A 17,714-nucleotide genomic window follows, 5' to 3' on the forward strand; every position below is an offset into this window, starting at 1 on the left:
CCCTGAGCATCTCAGATGCATTGATGCTCCTCTCACCAAGGCGGTAAGGGGCGGCCTAGGGACCTTCCTGGGGAACACCGTCAGGTGCTGACTTCCCTGACCCCACGTAGTGAAGTCCCTCCAGCACTGCCGCCGCCCTGAACCTGCTGGCTGGCCTCCAGGCTGTGCCTCTGCCTACTCCACTGGAGGGGGCCAGGCTGGGATGCTCACGGAGTCACCCCTGCTGTGCAGAGACAGCTCCAGCTGCTCCAGGGCACCTCTGCCCGGCCTCGGGAGGTGAGGCAGCCCCCAGGTTCAGCCTGTGCCAGGCCCCACACCCCTCAGGCCTCGCCCCATGGCGTTCTCCTGCTCTTGCTGCTACTTACGAGCTGGTTGGCACCCTCTGGTTGCCTGTGCCGTTCCCTCCAACAGCAGGTTGGTCAGGCCCCCCAAGAGCAGCCACACTCAGTGACTCGCCGCAGGACTGGGGAGCCTCAGCGTGCAGGTTGCCCCCCAGCTGAGGTCTGCCCTGGTGAGCAGGAGGACCCGCGGGAACACAGGCAAAGGCCAGGGCCTCCAAGCCCACGCTCTGCTCCCCCGTCTCCTCTAGAAGGGCGTGCGTCACCCCCCTTTCTCCAGCACCGAGAGACTGGGCGACGCCTGAGAGATGAGGCTGACAACCCGGATTCCCAGCCCAACGAGAAGCCGCTGCCTGGGCGCCCCACTCAGCAAGAGCCGGTCGGTGCGGCGGATCAGCCCACAGGGAGCCAAGTGCCTCCCGGAATCTGACCGCTGCAGCCTTAGGAGCGCTGTGGAAGGAAGGGGCCAGGGGCCTCCGGCCTTCGCCCCCGGGGGCTGGCTGCCCTGTGCTCTTATCCTTGCCTGGTGCCGGGTGGAGCCCAGGGCCTCGTGCGTGCTCACAGACCACTACCACTGGGCCACGTCCCCTCAGGGCTTGCTGTGGTTGGGATAGGACTTCAGCGGGTCCCCCAAGGGTCAGGTGTTGGAGTGTGACCCCCAGGATGGCGATGTTGAGGGGCCTAGTGGGGAATCTTCGGGTTGTCGGGGGACCACCTCAGAAGGGTTAAGTTTGTTCATTCTCAGAGTGAACTCTGTTGCCAAAGACAGCCCCTGGCCTCCCTGCCTCCAGCTCCAGGCTCCCCGTGTGCTTGTTGATGTTGCACAAGCCGGCCACGGTGTCATCTGCCCTGATGCGACAGCTGGGGGTGGCCCTCACCGGACCAGGTGCCATGTTTTTAGACTTCCAGTCCTGCAAAACTGAAGGATAAATAAAACTCTTCTCTTTGTAAAGTATTCAGCCTCACGTACTTTGTTACAGCAATGAGAAACAGATTAATACACTCTGACTCTTAAAGACTAGGAAGAAGTTCAGGTCCGTAGGCATGACTTGGAGACACAGAACCTTTCGGAGGCTACTTAATCTAACCATCAAGTACGTGAGTTATAAATATGCATAGAATTTTGACCTCAAGGAAAAGGCTACATCAAAACATTGGGCAGGATGTACTCTGAAATGGTGAAGTATACTTGCTACATATTACAAGCTCCAAGACATCCTTGCTTTTGCGACTCAATTCCACCCTGTAAGAGGTGTTTGCACAAGATCAGTTACTATGTATCAGATTCAGCTGGCAGAGTATGGAGAGTGTGTCTCCCTGATTCTGGGGAGGGATCTCCAAACCAAGCCAAGATGAGTCTGAAGTTTTGGGTCCAGACTTGCTTGAACACCTTAACCACCAAAACTATTTTGTGCCACATGTGACCCAAATCCAGCACAGCATCACCTCTCTAACCGGGACAAGCTATAGCTATCTAGCACACCGTCTGCAGATCTGCAAGATGTCCGGGGCACAGATGGGCTGGAGTTGATTTCCCCATTATGTTTTTACGCCTGCTGTCATGGGGGCATCCCCCATTTGTAACAGGGTTTTGCGAGTATAGAGGAAGGCCATTGATTTTTGTATACTTATCCCTGAGCATTTCTGTGATAGTCTGATGGCTGTCTAGATCAGCCATCACAGAGTGCAACGAGATACGTCATCTCATCTTTTCCAACATCCCACCCCAGCGCGGGACAGAGAGCGAGGCTGGAGCAGCTGAATTCCTGGAGAGGGCAATGAGAGCCAGAGACCTGGCTGGGAATCTGCCCGCGAGGCTTCCTGTCACACAGGCTGGGCTGCGTCAAGGTCTAGGAACGCGGATGCCGCGTCCTGTTGGGAGGGGCGGCCGAGCCCTGATGCGAGAGACCTGTTTCTTCACCCTACTTGTCAAGTCCTGCTTCCCGCTGGGAGACTGCTGTATGTTGGCATCTCAGACACGGGGCCCTGAGCCCTTGGCAGGCACACTCTTGACCTCAATACCCAGACCTGCCTGTCCTGTCCCTCCCGCCCCCTCCTTCCCACCGTACGTCCACTGCCGCTGCCCAAGGCCGGCTTTCTAGCTGCCACAGGACACTGTGCCCTCTCCTTCCTGAGTCTGCCCTTGTCGCTGCCCTTCCACCACTCGGCCCTGCGGGCTTCCTTCTCCTCCCTGCCCTGTGCGCCCCTGTCTTCTGGAGAAGTCCTCCAGCGGCCCCCTCTCCCTCTCCCACTTTGGCGTTCTGCCCTCTACTGTCATGTTAGCTTTTCACGTTTGCTTCCTGGATAGTAAATGGATAAACCTGGTAGGGGGTCGGGACAGGACCTAGCTCAGCTGCATGGGGGCGGGGCACTCTGCTGCGGGTGGCAGTCAGGATAGGTGAGGTCTGCCCCAGTAACAAACTAAACCAGACTGGAGCTCATTGCGGAGTGCGCTTCCACGACTTTCCTGGCCACAGAGGAATGTGGCGGATCACACCTGATTCCGAAGGCTTCCACCCAGAAGTGACGCCCACACTGAATCACATTTCACTGACAAGATGAGTCACGTGGCCACACCTGCCTGGGGGGTGTGGGGGTGATCCTCACAGATACCCAGGAAGGAGGAACGCAGTCTCTGTCCACAGCCCCTGTGACTGCCACCGGGGCCTCCCTCTCCTCACCCACAAAATGGAAAACGTGCATCTTACAGGACCCTTACCCGTGTAAGGATGGGGTCACGGCAGCGATTCCCCCTACTAGGAGCCTGGCAATCACTGCACGCTCTCTGCCCACCTCCCAGGAGGGCCCCATAACCCTCCAGCCGTCCCCGTTGGCCTCTCTTGGGCCGGAGGAGCCTTGGTCCCCAGCCCCCGTCAAGTCCTGCTGCTCACACGCTGGTTCCTCCTTGGTGTGGAGTCCCCATCAGCCAGTCCCTGGTGTCTCCAGCCACCCTGAGAACCCTGCCTTTCAGGAAACCAGGGGACCCTGGTTCTTTCCCTGGGTGACCACACTGCAGCTCTGGTCTCAGACACTCCTGGAGGACAGGAAGAGCCGCACAGCTTTAGGGGAGTCGGGAGGTTCAGGTTGGGGGTCAGAGGAGCCAGCCCTGACCCGGGCTCAGCCAGTGCTGTGTGACCTGTGGTGGGTGTGTGACCTCTCTAAGCACCTCCCTTGAAGTGGGGGCCCTGACACCTGTCACAGAGACACGGCTGTGGCCCGGGACCTGGCTGGCGCAGCTCTGGCAGGCGAAGCCCGACTACAGAGTCTTGAGATACCCTGGTGGGCGCCATCGGGGTCTACCGCTTCCTTTTCCGCACATGAGTGATTCGGAACCAAGAGCCCGGGGCTCATGGGAGGAGGGCGCCCTGATACCCTCCTCCATGATGACGGCAGGCTGTCCCGCAGGCCTGGTTGGCAGCCAGAGGCGCCCCTCCTCCTGGCTTTGCAGACAGCCGTGTTCTGCTCTGCTTCTCCCCGCAATCCCGCCTCACAAAGGAGTGCCACAGCCCTCGGGGAGGCGACCTCGAAGCTGGGGTCCTCAGAGCGTCAGGCAAGACCAGGCCAGGAAACCGCGGGGCAGGAGTTAGGTTTCCAGATCTTACTTGAGGCTTCCCCAGACCTTGACCCAAGTCTGACCCCGGTGGGAAAGAACGGGCTCTTGTTGTAAAGGCCCCGCTGTGAGGTTTGCCCTCCCCTGTCCTCTGGGTGGACAAACGCCTGTCTTCCTGCCCTCAAGGTGACTCCTCACTGAAACACAGACCAGGAGGTACCTCCAGGCTCGGGGCGCCATCCAGCACCCTCTGTCGTCCTGCCCCCCGCCCCTCCCACCTGATCTCTGTCTGGAGTACCCCAGGGCCCAGGCATTCGGCTTCCTACCTTCCCTGGAAGCCCAGCCCCCTCCTAGGCATTGTGTGGTGCTGGGCTGGCGCCTCCCTGGACCTCCTTCCCCAGCTTTGGAGATTCCCTCTGCGTTTCATGGGCTGTGTCAAGTGTCTGTCCACCTTAAAGCTGGGGGACAGCCTGGTCCAGTGAAAGCCAGGGGAGAGCCTGGTCCACATCGACACTCCTTGTCTAGCTTGAAGTCCCCCATGTTCTCAGTGGTGCTGGAGGTGGAGCCCAGGGCCTTGGCCTGCTGGGCAAGCGCTGCACCCTGAGCGCCACCCCAGCCCTGATCCACCTGATCTTGATGTTGGTGCAGCGATTACCTAAGACCCTCAAAAACCAATGAGGAGATGGGGTAAGGTCACGGCCCCAGACACCTTCCACCCAGGACACCATGGAGGCCTGCCTGGGAGTCCTGGCAGTGCCGTGGCTCTCCGAGACTTCTCTGGTCTGCGGTTCTGCAGGTCAAGGAAACCCTCCTGGCCACTGGCAATTTCCCCCAGCCTTTTGGGTGGGTAGACATTTCCCAGTGTTTCTTGGATGCCTTGACTTGAATGTGTCCCCAAAATTCATGTGGAAACTTAGTTGTTGATGTGATAGTCTGAACAGGTGGGGACTTCCCGGGGTGATTACGTGGGGAGGGCAAGTCCTGGAGGGGTTAGAACATTTATAAAGGGCCCGGGAGGGCGGGTTCACCCCTCCATCATTCCTGCCACGTGAGGATACAGCCTTTGTCCCTCCAGAAGACACAGCAACAAGGTGCCCTTCTGGAAGTAGAGGGCAGCCCCCCGCCCCCCCCATCCTGCTGGTACCATGACCTCAGCCTCTCCATCTTCTGGAATGTGAGCAACACATTTCCACTGCTTCAAACCACCTCATCCATGGTCTTTGGTTATTGCAACACACACACTCACACACACACTCACGCTCACACACAGCCCTGGGCACAGACTGGTGGAGTGCCAGATGCCAAGGTTGCGTGGAACCTCCCCCCTGTGTGTTAGACAAACCCAGAGAGGCCCATGGACGGGGCCTCGGGTGTCCAAGGATCAGAGGGAGTCCAGGGCTGCTGTTCACCTTGCCGGTCAAGGTAGGAAGGTGGCCGTAGGCCCACCCCAAGCCAGGGACTGAGAGTCCTCAAAGCCATTTAGTCATCCAGAGGAGACAGGTCACAAGAATATAGCTCACAGAACCAGACACGGGCCCAGACAGCTGCTAGGTGGGGTGGACCCTGGCGTCTCACAGATTAAGCCACAGGATGCACGAGTGGGAGGAAATTGGGGGTCCCCAGTCACTTTACTTCACAGAAAACTAAGGCAGAGTGAAGGGCACCGGGCGAGCCTCAGCTGGGACACTGTCCTGCTCTGGCAGCGTTGGGCTGGTGCCAGCATCTCCTGCGTCCTCTTGCCCATGTGCCCCCTGGTCTCTTTACACTCAAGGGACAAGAGGGCGTTTGTCTTGAGAAGAAGGGAAAGGTCAGGTTCCCTGTCTCCTTGCATCTGGGCATCTCTTTTCACTGAGCTGCTGAGGAGTGGCCTCAGGGCCCCTTGACCCAGGGTTCCAGCCCATGCACAGGTCCAGGTACCACCTGTGGGCGTGGGCCAGCCTGGCTGCCAGCTGGGGACCCCCGCACAGGATGTGTCCTGGGAACAAAGGAAGACCAGGCTCAGCTGCCAGGGGACAAGGAAACAGACACTTAGCCGCTGTGTCCACAGGGAGGTATCCTGCCCACAGTGACATCTGGATAAAAAAAAGTCCAGGCTCTTGATGGTTTTCTGAGATTCCAGCCAGGCCAACCAGTGGTCCTCGGGCTGGTAAGCACCGGATCTCCTACCCCTGAAGACGACTCCGGCTCGTCAACACCCCCTGAAGCCACCTCTGGACTCCAGTACAAGGACCCTGGGTAGACTGATGGCAAAGACCTGATGACATGACTGCAGGGCTGGCTGGGCCAGGCAGAAGTCACAGACAGGCCATCGGGAGGGACAGCTGGGAGTCCTGGGTGCTGGCCAATGTCCAGTGAAGGTTCCCTGGGAAAGAAGACGTCCATCTGAGGCCAAGGCCCTCGGCCAGTGGTGCAGAGAGGCCTGGTCCTGAAAGAGCAGGTGCCATCCCCTGTAGGAGGACAAGGCACCCCTGCTTACCTGGTCCACTCCCCTCTGGGCCCTCCCTCCCTGGCCCCACGCAGCACCCTGCACCCAGGATTTTGCCTGACTTAGAAACGTGTTTTTCAGGTGCTTTTGACTTTTGTTTGCAGCCCTGGTATTCTCCAACCGTCTGCTGAAGAACCAGTTTTGTTTTGTTTTTAATTTCAACCCATTGTGGGACAGAGGCCTGGAAAACACCATAAAGAACGGCCAGAAAATGACTGCCCTGAGACTGTGCCCGGGTGAGGCTGAGCTGGTCCACGGGGCTAACCGTCTGGCTTTATGAGTGAACTTCTCCCTTCTCTGACCTGAACTTCTAATGCTGACGAATACGCGGCACGCACCCCGTCTCCTGCCCTCCTCTATTCTCACCTCTGTGGGAGCCCTGGGGTCCAGCACCACCTCTGGGCCTAGGGGGTCCCTGGCTACCACCTGCCATGTGAGGGAGGTGGGGTGCCTTTCCTCTTGGCCTCAGAGCCCCTTCCATCAGGGCCAGGGCGAGGCGGGGTGCTGTTCTCCTTGGATGAAAAACTGGGGTGGGGGAGGGTCTGAAGTGCCGATTCTGAATCCTCTTTGGCCCCTGGCTCTGACATGGCTCTGCGTGGGACCCTGGCTCATCCTCTCTTTATGTAAAATTTGGATATTTTCTTGGGATGAATCTTTTGCATGAACTCTATTTTCTTCAAACTTGCATTAAAGCGTCATGATTTATCTTGGTCCAGGAACATGAATTTCAGCCCCGAGGCCGGGATCTCCGTGCCTCACCAAAGCCCCTGGCCCCTCCCGTCCCTGATTGGGAAAGCAGCCCGACACATTTTTTAATGAATCTTTATGTTTCATTCATGGTTTCTGCTTATGTTTGTTAATTAATCAGTAATTTATTGCATAAGTACTTCTTGTTCCAGGCACTGGGCTGGGGATTCTATGCCAGGCAGCCCCCCTCCCCCGGGGGCTTTGTCCCATGAAGCTCACACGGCACGTTGGCCAGGGTCACCCTGTGGCCCCTGTCCCAGCTCTCTCCATTCCCTTGTGCGGGGGCACCAGGGGGCCTGCAGCGGCTCTGCTCTGCTGTTGGCAGGTCTGGGGTGCAGCCTGTGTGTTGGGGGTGAGCCGAGCCGCACGCCTCTGCCCTCTGGGACAGGCTTCGAGTCACTGGAGGAGGAAAAGCTTCTCCATGCCAGGGGTTTCCTCGGCCAGGGAAATGACCCTCCTAACCAGCCTACGGGACTCCTCACCAAGAAAGAGCAGAGGAAGCCGCGCTCCTGCCCTCTCTCGCCCAGACGCGTCCTGGCCCCTGGCCCACATTCCAGCCTCCCCGCCTAGGACCTCACAGGCAGCTGGCCCCACGAGTTCAAGAAACAGGCACAAGAAGGCAGCCACAAACAGCCCAGCTGAAAACCCAGTGTGCCCTGCCTTACAGTCCAGAGAAATCCTGTCTGACCGTGACTTCCTCCTGCCCTGCAGGGAGGGCTGCCCGCCTGAGTGTCCTGGGGGCCTGGCGCTCTTCCTCGCGCAGAGCCAGGTGTCTTCAGCACCAAGGCTGGTCCCCACGTTCAGATGACCTTAGCTGGACCAGTGTCCTTCACCTGATGCCCTTCTCACTACAGCTGCTCCGCCAGGGGCAGGCTCCCTGGCAACTGGGTTACCTAAGGGGTCACCTGACAGCCACGGCTCCTGGGGGACTCCCGGCAGCATGAGTGGCCAGAGGGGACAAGACCCTGCTGCACCTGCTCAGGTGCACTTTCAGAGCACCTAGAGGTTGGAGCCACAATGCAATGCCAACCAGGCTCACAGGCCACAGGGACAGTCTAGCACCTGCTCGTCTGATGAATGTCATTCTGGGTGGCAGACTGGTCTGATACTTGCTCCTTGTATGGACTGGTTGTGAGGTCACGTCCACCTCTCCCGATCAGGCATCTCAGTGAACAGAACTCTCTAGTGGCGAGCAATGCGGTTTCACCAGAACTTGCTGAGCCTGCTGGGCGCATGGTGCAGGCCTGTAATCCCAACAATTCTGGAGGCTGAGGCAGGAGGATCACAAGTACAAGGCCAGCCTTAGCAACATAGTGAGGCCCTGTCTAAAAAAAAAGTGATTTACCTCAGTAGTAGAGCACCCCTGGGTTCAATCCCCAGTAAGGCGAGCGTGCGCACACACACACACACACACACACACACACACACACACACACACGCAGGGCTCACTGAGCCCAACAAGACCACATGAGTGAAGTCACATCATTGGTTCTGTTAATTAAACCATGTTATTCACTTTCAATCTCATCTACCAATAGTACATTTTCCCCTGAAATCTAACTTGTTCCTATCCATCTCTCTCTGAGTCAGTCAAGGGAAGGCATTGCATTTTTGAATGATTAACAAGTTGGTTAGAACACCACTAAGGGGCCATTAGAAAATTAAATGTGCAAATATGAGAGTTTTTAGTAGGTGAAACAGTCATGTTATATTTGGCAACAAAATCAACAGAACCATGTAGCTGATTCCCAACATCTATTTTTAAAATAGTAGAATCTACAGGAAGACTTTACTTCAAATTCAGTTATATTCTTATTCGCTGTTGAAGTGTTATCTTTGTACTGCAGAAGGAGATCCTGTGAGTTTGTGCGTGTGTGAGTGTGTTTAAATATATGCCAGGTACTGATTTGTTATGTAAAAGCTGCAAAAATTTACTAAGAGAAATTTTTGAATGATAATCGCTATATGAAAAATTAACAAATTGAACCTGGTCAAAATTAGAAACTTTTGATCTTGGAAAGAAACTATTAAGAATGAGAAGTGAAGCCACAGGCTGGGCCAAGTGCTTGGCCATTAGTCATCTGATAGAACTGAGGTGTGGAGCACACAGCGCTCAACACGGACCAGCAGGAAAACAGCTTAACTCTGGATGCACAAAAGGCTCCAGCCGACCCTTCACCAAGGAGAGATGCAGGTGGCGAATACACACAGGAAACAAGGCCCACCGGGTGGGTCACCAGGGAAACCAGATCCCATGGAGACGCTGCATCTACCAGGTCTGATCCCGCCACGCCCGGAGGATGGGTAGTACCCGGAGAGGCTGTTCCTGGGAACGTGAAATGAACAGCCCTTTAGAAAGTGTTTCTTTGAAGTCACACCTGCCCCTTCTGCAGACCCAGCAATCCTACTCCTAGAAGCGAAGACAGGCCCTCCCAGGACCCTGGGCAAGTGTGTGGGGAAGGCTGGTGTGGGGCTCCGCGGGACAGCGCTCGCCTGGCCTCCGTCACCTGACAACTGGGTGGGTGAGTTGTGGTGTGAAGGGCAGAACACTGCTCAGGCACGAGGAGGGGCTACTGCTGGACACAGCCGTGGTCGGAGCTCCCCGGCACCAGTCAATGAAGGAAGGTGGACTCCAGGACCGCCTGCTGCAAGGTCCACTCACATGTCATCCTGGAAAAGGCCACACTTAGGGACAGAGAGCAGGTCAGTGGTGGTCAGGGGATGTGGGTGAGGGAGGGGACTGAGAGGGGCAGGAGGGAGTTGGGGAGGTGCCAGTACTGACGGCTTGGCGGAGTGGGGTCACAGGCACGGCAAGTGGCCACTGTACACATGTGTCCTCTCCCCGAACTGGGCAAAGGCTCCTTCGTGCAGCCTGTACCTCAGAGCACCTAAACTAAAAGGCCCAAACCAACTTAGGCTTTGCAGTCGGAAAGGGCTCAGCGCTCGCTCGCGCTCTCTCTCTCTCTCATCTATATACACACACATATTAGCTGTTGGTGGACCTTTGCTCTATTTATTTATACGCGGTGCTGAGACTTGAAGCCAGGGCCTCCCACAGGCCAGGCAAGAGCCCTCTGCCACTGAGCCACGACGCCAGCCCCCACCTGATGACAGTCTCCTGCACTGCAGCAGATTAGGTCTTAAAATCAGGAAATGCTGTTTAATCGCCTTTTTGAACTTTCCACTGTGTGTTTCATCAGTCCATTTCAGAACACAAAGATGGTTCACATTTACAAACCTGTGGGCAGCTGCTGGGTCTCCTTCGTTGAGAGGTGGCCCAGAGCCCAGCAGAGCGTCCCTGCAGCCCCAGCTCTGTCAGAGTCCTGGCCAAAGGGGGTGCTGAGGTGGGGAGGGCTGAGGCTGGAGCGCTCCCTGCTTCATGAGGACACATCCCCCCACGGGGCTGGGGTGGAGGGTGCCACCGCTGTGCACACCCACGGACTGGGAGGCATGAGCCTGGCATCTCCTGAGAGTCTCAAGTCCCTAGGCCCCGGGGCTGAAGACCCGGCAGGAGAGAGGAGCGCCTGGGGTTAGACGCGGGCTGGGGAGCTGGCCCAGGGCAGGGCAGTGGACGCTGGGCAGGTTTTCCTCCTCACATCTCCTTGTGCTGGGAACCCCTGCCCGCCCCCATGGCCCCCGGCTTGGCTCCACAGCTGCCCAGGCAGAGGGGCTTGGGGCAGGTGGGGGTGGATGGGGAGCCCCTGGCAGGGGAGGTGCCTCGTGGGGTCAGCAACCTGGAGGGAGGAGGAAGGTGGCAGCCGGACAGAGGTGGCCTCTAGAGGGAGTGGCTTTGTCTTGTTTTCGAGGCGGCAGAGTCTCTGGTCTATTTGCATCTTGGTGGGACCAGCTGGCGGAGGGAGGGTGATTCTAGAAAAGAAATTCTGAGCAGCCGAGGGGAGGCATGGGTGAGAATGGCCGCTGTCTCTAATTAGGACGAGGGAAGCAGCCCCGGATCTGGCCTCTGCCCGCTTCTCTAGGGGAAGTCCTGTCTGAACACGGCCTGTTTGTTGACACACTGCCTGTGGACGCTGCTGACCACAGTGCCGCGTCCCACGGTGGTCACACAGTCTGACACACCCTCTGGCCCTTGACAGAAACTCTGCCGACCTCTGTGACCCAAAGGCAGGCCAGCCAGGTGTCCCTGTGAAGTCCCCGAGGGGCTGGGGGCAGCCTGTGCTCAGGGTTTCTGCCAGCCACAGCTGTTGCCACCGCTGCGGGCGCGTCCCCCTCTCATTTGCTTGAGAGCAGATGTGACCAGAAGGCCTGTGAGTCACAGTGACGCAGCGGCTCTGTCCCCACAGGGACCCTGACCACACCCTCCACAGTGGGGAAGTAGGAGAGGAACAGGGCACTGCTCTGTGGGGCGGGGGGGGGGCCCACAGCCTGGGCGGGGACAGGACCCGGAAGGAAGGGCACGGGGTGCTGAGGTCGCCGCGCCTGTCCAGGGCTGGCCCAGGCAGCACCCCCCACCCCCGGCCCTCAGCAGCGCTGTCTGTGAGAGGGGACTGTGAGCCCGTCCCCAGGGTGCTGGTCCTGGAGGGGACTAGGGAGGACCAGCCCACGCTCGTCTTTCAACTTCTGCCTCGTGAAAGCAGCATTTCGACTTGGACTTCTTTGGTTTTTCTGTGAACTCTTAAAGGTGGAATTCCGGTTTTAGCCATTTTCTAGGAAGAATGGGTTAGGTAGAAGAGCCTCCCTCTCCCCGCTCACGCCTGAGGGCCCTGGGTGGGGCCGGGAGGCGGAGGCTGAGGGGGACCCTGGAGAGCAGGTGTGGGTGGGGGGGGTGCCCGGCTCTGTGGCCAGGCCGGGTGGGGGGCCGACAGGAGCCCCGAAGGCCTCTCCCTGCACAGATGCCCTGTGGAGAGCCCGCGCAGGGCCCCCAGGTCTCGGCTCCCAGTCCAGCGCCCTGGACCATTTAGCAGATGAGCACCTACATGAGACCAGCCTCACACTCACAGGTTCCCCGGCATGTCTGATGGGAGGTGGCCCAGACGCACCAGATCTGGGGAGAGCTGAGCTCTGGACACCGTGGCGCCCCCCAGCCCTCGAGCTCAGCACCCCACCTGTCCCGTGTCTCCCTCCCTCTCGGCACTGTTCTGTAGTCCCACAATGTGCTTCCCAGGGAGGGCCATCTTGCCCCCGTCTGAAGATATCCCTGGATGTCAACTGGAACTGGGGGCGGGGGCTACTGGGAGCTGGTGGGCGGAGCCCAAGATGCCGCCAAGCCCCCCACCGTGCCCAGGACGGTGCACCGTCCTGCTGGAAGGGCCCACCTTGCCAAGTCGAGGGACCCTAGCACAGAGGTTTGCAGATATTTGGTTACGTACGTCCATAAATATTTTTGCCGCAGTCTGGCTGGGCACAATTCAGGAGCCACTTGTCAAAAGAAACGAACTTTATTTTTAGAACCACACACCCCACCACACAGCTCTTCAGGAATCCCCTCAGAGCCCAACTGCCACCAACGGCTTCCCACCAGCCTCTCCACCTCCCCAACTCCTCCTGCTCTTGAGGCCCATTGGCTGGGTCTGTGGGCGGAGCCAAAAAGTCCCCCAATGAGCAGCTCCGTGGTCCAAAAGGGCGGGGAAACAGCCCAATGAGCATCACCGCAGAGGAGCCAATCAGTTGGCAGCTAGAAGTTTGCTGGCAGCTGGAAATTTGCTGGGGCCCCTTCGGCTGTGGCTCTCAACATATTTTATCATCTTTTTAAGAAACATTGGCATTGACAGAATTTTTAAGTTTACATCCCCTCTGCTTATTGTTATATAGAGAGAAGTAACTGATTTTTTATATTGACTTATTGACTAAACTTACCCATAGTTCTTAGAGCCTTTTGGCGGATTCTTGAACGTTTTCTAGGGACAAGATTAGGTCATCTGTGAATAAAAGCAGTTTATTTTCCAATGTGGGTGCCTCAATGATCACTTTTTTTTTTATTATTATTTGTAGATGGACACGAGACCTTTATTTTATTTTATTTTATGTGATGCTGAGGATTGAACCCAGTGCCTCACACCTGCTAGGCAAGCACCCCACCACTGAGCCACACCCCAGCCCCAATAACCAGTCTTATTGAGCTGGAGTTCACATACCACATAAGTCACCCAATGAAAGTGTATACTCAATGGTTTTGAGCATATGAACAGTCACGAACTCATCACCATAATCATATTAAAACATTTCACTGGGTGCTGTGGTGCACACCTGTGATCCAACTACTTGGGAGGCTGAGGCAAGAGGGTAGCATGTTGGAGGCCAGCCCCAGCAACTTAGTGAGATCCTCACTCAAAGTCAGATTTTTAAAAAGGACTGGGGATGTAGCTCAAAGGTAAAGTGCCCTTGGGTTCCATCCCCAGCACCAACCAACCAGCCAAGCAACAAAAAATATCTCTCTCATCCCTCAAAAATTCCTGCTGCCCCCAAGCCTTTGCTCCCACTCAGTCCCTGCCTCAACAGTCCTGAGAAGCCATGATTCATGGAGTGGCCTATTCCGGATCTTCCCTCTAAAGGGAGTCACACAGACATCAACGTTTGGCACTGGCTTAGCAGAGTGTCTCTGTGTTCATCTGTGGGTGAACTTCTTCCTCGTGTGGCTGCAGCGCCTCTGATCTACTGGCTCGTCCCGGGACCGACGCGGGTTCATCCACTCGGGGTGGCCGGGCAAAATGCGTCTCTGAACCTGGGGTCTATCCCCACGCATCTGGGCTGTGCGCCTGAGAGTGGCCTTGCGGGCTCCCGCGATAGCTCTGGGTCTGCAGGGGCTGCCAGCTCTTCTCCAGGGTGGTGGCACCACTCTGTGCTCCTGGTCACCAGAGGGACACGACACTCCCCTCTTTCACACCCCCAGTGACACTTTGTTATTGTCAAAGCCCCTGGAGGGCTGTGGCCTCTCTTTCTTAATGGTCGGTGGCAACTCGGGCACAATGTCAAGCGGAAGTGGAGAGTGGACATCTGGCCTCTTTCCCCTTCTTGGGGACAGCCACCTGCGAGCCGTTTTAAGCACAAGGACACTGACCTGCTAAGGAGGCGCCGAGGGCTGGGGGTCTGGCTGGGGGTGGAGCCCCGGGGCCAGGGTCAGGCTTCAGCCCGCTTGGCGAGGCCCCCACTGTGCCTCCGGAGCGCCAGGACTCGGGGTCAGTGTCCCGCAGACCCTCCACTAAGGCCGCTCCCCTTCCTTCAGAGGACTGGGCCGGAGCACACGAGGGCAGACCCACCCACTCTTTCCCCCCTTCTCGTGGGTGTCGCAGCCATATCTTGTCCTTTCAGGGCCAGAGCTTTCCGTGGCCCCAGGGGACCCTGTGACACAGCAGTTCCCACCCCTCTGCTCTCTGTCTCTGTGGGACACCTGTTGGGACATTTCCTATAAATGGAACCATACACCACGTGGCTGTGACTTTTAAAAAACAGATGGTTTTCAAAGATATTTTTCATGTACTAAATACTTGCTGTCCTCCTGCGCATCCAAAGACACCTGTAACAACCTACCGGGCCCAGAACCGAGCTAGCTCTGTTAGAGCACCGGCCGGTACCTCCGCAGCAGCGTTCCAGCTCCCACCGCTCCTGCGACTCTCCTGGGAGCAGACACAATGTGGGTCCCACCCAGGGGCCAGGCAGGGCTGGAGACCCAGACGGGAGCACCTCAAAGTAAGACTTTGGGGCCGGGGCTGGGCCTGGGGCTGGGGCTGGGCAGGAGAGTGCTCACCCAGCACACGTGAGGCCCTGGTTCCATCCTCAGCACCACATAAAAGTAAATTTAAAAATAAAGGTATTGTGCTCAACTACAACTAAATAATAAATATTAAAAAAAAAAAAAAAGACTTTGCCCTCCAAGTGACCCTTGAGGACTGAATGGAAGCATTTGGTGAACGGGAAAAATCAGGTCCCAAACCAACCCCATCAGTTTCCAGGTCGCAGGAAGTCCCCTCTCGGAGCTCAAAAGAGAATTGGTCTTATTTGCTGACAGGTCCCCAGGAAACGGCCACCCTCTGTCTCCCCTCCCCTGCCCCCACTCAGCACACGGCTAGCAACCAACTGTTCACCCACCAGCTTCACCCTGAACCCCCGCCAGGCACCGCTCCGTCCTGCTGGCGGCTCAGCCTGCACTCGTCTGCCCCATCACCAAAGAAAGACCAGAGACAGGGAGAACCTTGAGACCCAGGTCCCTCATTTCTAACGAGGCCTTTGGAGAAGGAGGCCGGGCTGGGTGGGATCCTGACTTGGGTAAGGAGTCCCTGAACCTGGATTGTGCCATTGCATCCGGTGGTGAGGGGACATGGTCAGCAGCCCCGGCTGTGCGGCCCCACTGGCCTCCTGCCTGCCTCCGACAATCTTCCCTCCCCCTAGATGAGGTTGGGGCTCTGTCCCAGTGGAATGAATGTCCTTGGGGTAGATTTAGAGACAGACATTCATGAGTCAAACCACAGGCAGGGAATTTCATTCCCAGACCTTGTTCAGATCCGTTTTTCCTGGCTCATCACATTCAAGGCACATTTAGTTTTGCAAACAAAGCTAAGAAGGCCTTGGGAGGAGGCGGGCAGCCCCCAGGCCACATAGCTCCTGCTCTCCCTTCCCTGAAATTCAGAATTAAACTTGGATTCCCCCTGAAAATGGGCCTGAAGGTCAGTAGCAGGGCAGGGGCAGGAGGGAGCCACTCACGGGAGCTGGGAAACCCAGGGTTCCCACTGGGATACCATGGAGCACTGATTCTCAGCACTATGGGGTACTATGGATTAAGTCCCTGAGATGAGATTATTCTATGACAATGTAGGTCTTTAAAGAATATTCCCAAGAAACAGGGCCTTGGGCTGGGGATAGAGCCCAGTTGGTAGGGTGTTTGCTCTGCATGCACAAGGCCCTGGCTTCAGTCCCCAGCACCGCCACACTGAAACAGGGTCTTTGCTTTCTTTTATTCTCATCTCTATGTTTTTAACCCAGTGCCTCACACATGCTGGGCAAGTGCTCTGCCACTGAGCCACAGCCACAGGGTCTATGCTTTTAAGAAAGAAATACTTGATCTTTCCAGCTCTGGGGGAGCTGAGCTGTAACGTGGGGTGAAGCCTGCAAGGAGCATTGATCTGAAGCCTGTTTGTGCCCCGAGATGGGAAGGGTGCAGGAGCTGGCGGTGGGCTGGACAGCTGGCGTGGAGGGGGAGGCCAGGAGTGGGTGGCCCTTCCTCCAGCAGCAGAATCAGCCCACGTGGGCTAGGACTGGAGGCCACAGCAAGGCTGTTCCCTTAGCGACCAGCCACCACGAACAAGCCCAATTACAGCAGGACCCCAACACCAAGGGACGGACTCCCTTTGTCTCTCTGACCTGTCCTTCTCTGAGCCATTCTCAGTTTATCTCATAGTCCAGGCCACAGGTCTGGTAGACAAATGTCCTGCCCCAGAAGTCAAAACCACCCGGGCACCGGCCGTTTCCAGGATCAGACCCACACGGCCATCTCGGATAGTGATGAGCCAGATTCACCGACCTAGGCAGCTGGCCATGGCTCTGCCTTCCCCAGGTGACTCCAGGCTATTGTTGACCCCCCAAATCTGTCCTTAGGCCTGTCCTCCTAGGGCGGCCACCCTGAAAATAGCTCTTTTTTCCTTGACCATCTGGTTTTCTTTCAGGGCGAGTGGCCTGGTCTGTGGGGACCCTCCTGAGTCCTTCGGCCAGGACTCCAGCCCACACGGCAAGGGCTTGGATGGAGGTGTTCTGAATTCCGAGTTCCTCGGAAGCCACTTGGCGGGCATCCAGCGGCACACGGAGGAGCGTTTGTCTCTGAGTTAAACCTTCCAAATGTCTAATTCCTTTTATCAGCGATTTCTCACCTAAATAGGCCAAGGACAGCAAAGCTCACCCTGGAGAGGCACTGACCCCTGGACCAGCAATGCCCCGTCCCACTGGTACTCAGACCCCAGCGGGAGCTCGGGAAACCTGACCCCCGGCTCTGACCCCGGCCCTGTTAGTTCTGGAAGCTTCTCAGGTGGTTCCACTGCTGGCAAGCAAAGAAACCCGGCTTTACGTGGCCCCAGTTACAGTTTAGAGGTGAGGTGACCCCCAAAGCTCACGTGTGAGACGATGGAGAAGGTTCAAGGAGAAGGGTCAGGTTGTGAAGCCTTGACCCAGTTGGTGACTTACCCCCGAGGGAATAACTGGGTGGCGGCTGGAGGCGGTGGGCTGTGGCCGGAGGAAGGGACCCTGGACGCGTGCCACTGGGGTGTCTGGTGAGTGAGACCTCTCTCTCGCTTCCTGATCACCATGAGGGCAGCTTCCCTCCACCCTACTCTTCCACCATGTCGTCCAGCCCCACCTCCAGCCCCGAGGAATGGAGCCTGCTGTCCACAGGCTGAGACCGCTGAAACCACAGGACCCCGAATAAACGTTTCCTCCTCTGACATTGCTCTTGTCCGGTCTGGTAGTCACAGGAGCAAACAATCGGACTAGGCCGCAGCTGCTCCTCAGGCAGACAGTGGGCTTGCCGAAGTGGACTGGGACTGGGTGGGTTTCCTCCGGGTGAGCAGCCGTCCAGTCGGGAGAGGCAGGAGGGTCTCGCCAGCTGAGGACAACGGGCAACTTCAGTGAATTTACTTAAAACAGAAAAAGTTCT

The 17,714-nt window shown here is 57.2% G+C and overlaps 1 long non-coding RNA gene across 3 annotated transcripts; it reads left to right on the forward strand.

The window, feature by feature from the left end:
- Positions 1-15,572: 15,572 nt before the first annotated feature.
- LOC144375945 (uncharacterized) lies at positions 15,573-17,502 on the forward strand. 3 transcript variants are annotated; one of them, XR_013435850.1, is made up of 3 exons: positions 15,573-15,738; positions 16,470-16,625; positions 16,735-17,502. It is a non-coding gene; the product is annotated as an uncharacterized LOC144375945 (long non-coding RNA). The 3 variants fall into 3 exon arrangements; XR_013435848.1 differs by lacking the exon at positions 16,470-16,625; XR_013435849.1 differs by lacking the exon at positions 15,573-15,738 and having other exon boundaries at positions 15,751-16,625.
- Positions 17,503-17,714: the final 212 nt, after the last annotated feature.

The sequence above is a fragment of the Ictidomys tridecemlineatus genome, chromosome 3, assembly GCF_052094955.1.
Source record: "Ictidomys tridecemlineatus isolate mIctTri1 chromosome 3, mIctTri1.hap1, whole genome shotgun sequence".
NCBI lineage: Eukaryota > Metazoa > Chordata > Mammalia > Rodentia > Sciuridae > Ictidomys > Ictidomys tridecemlineatus.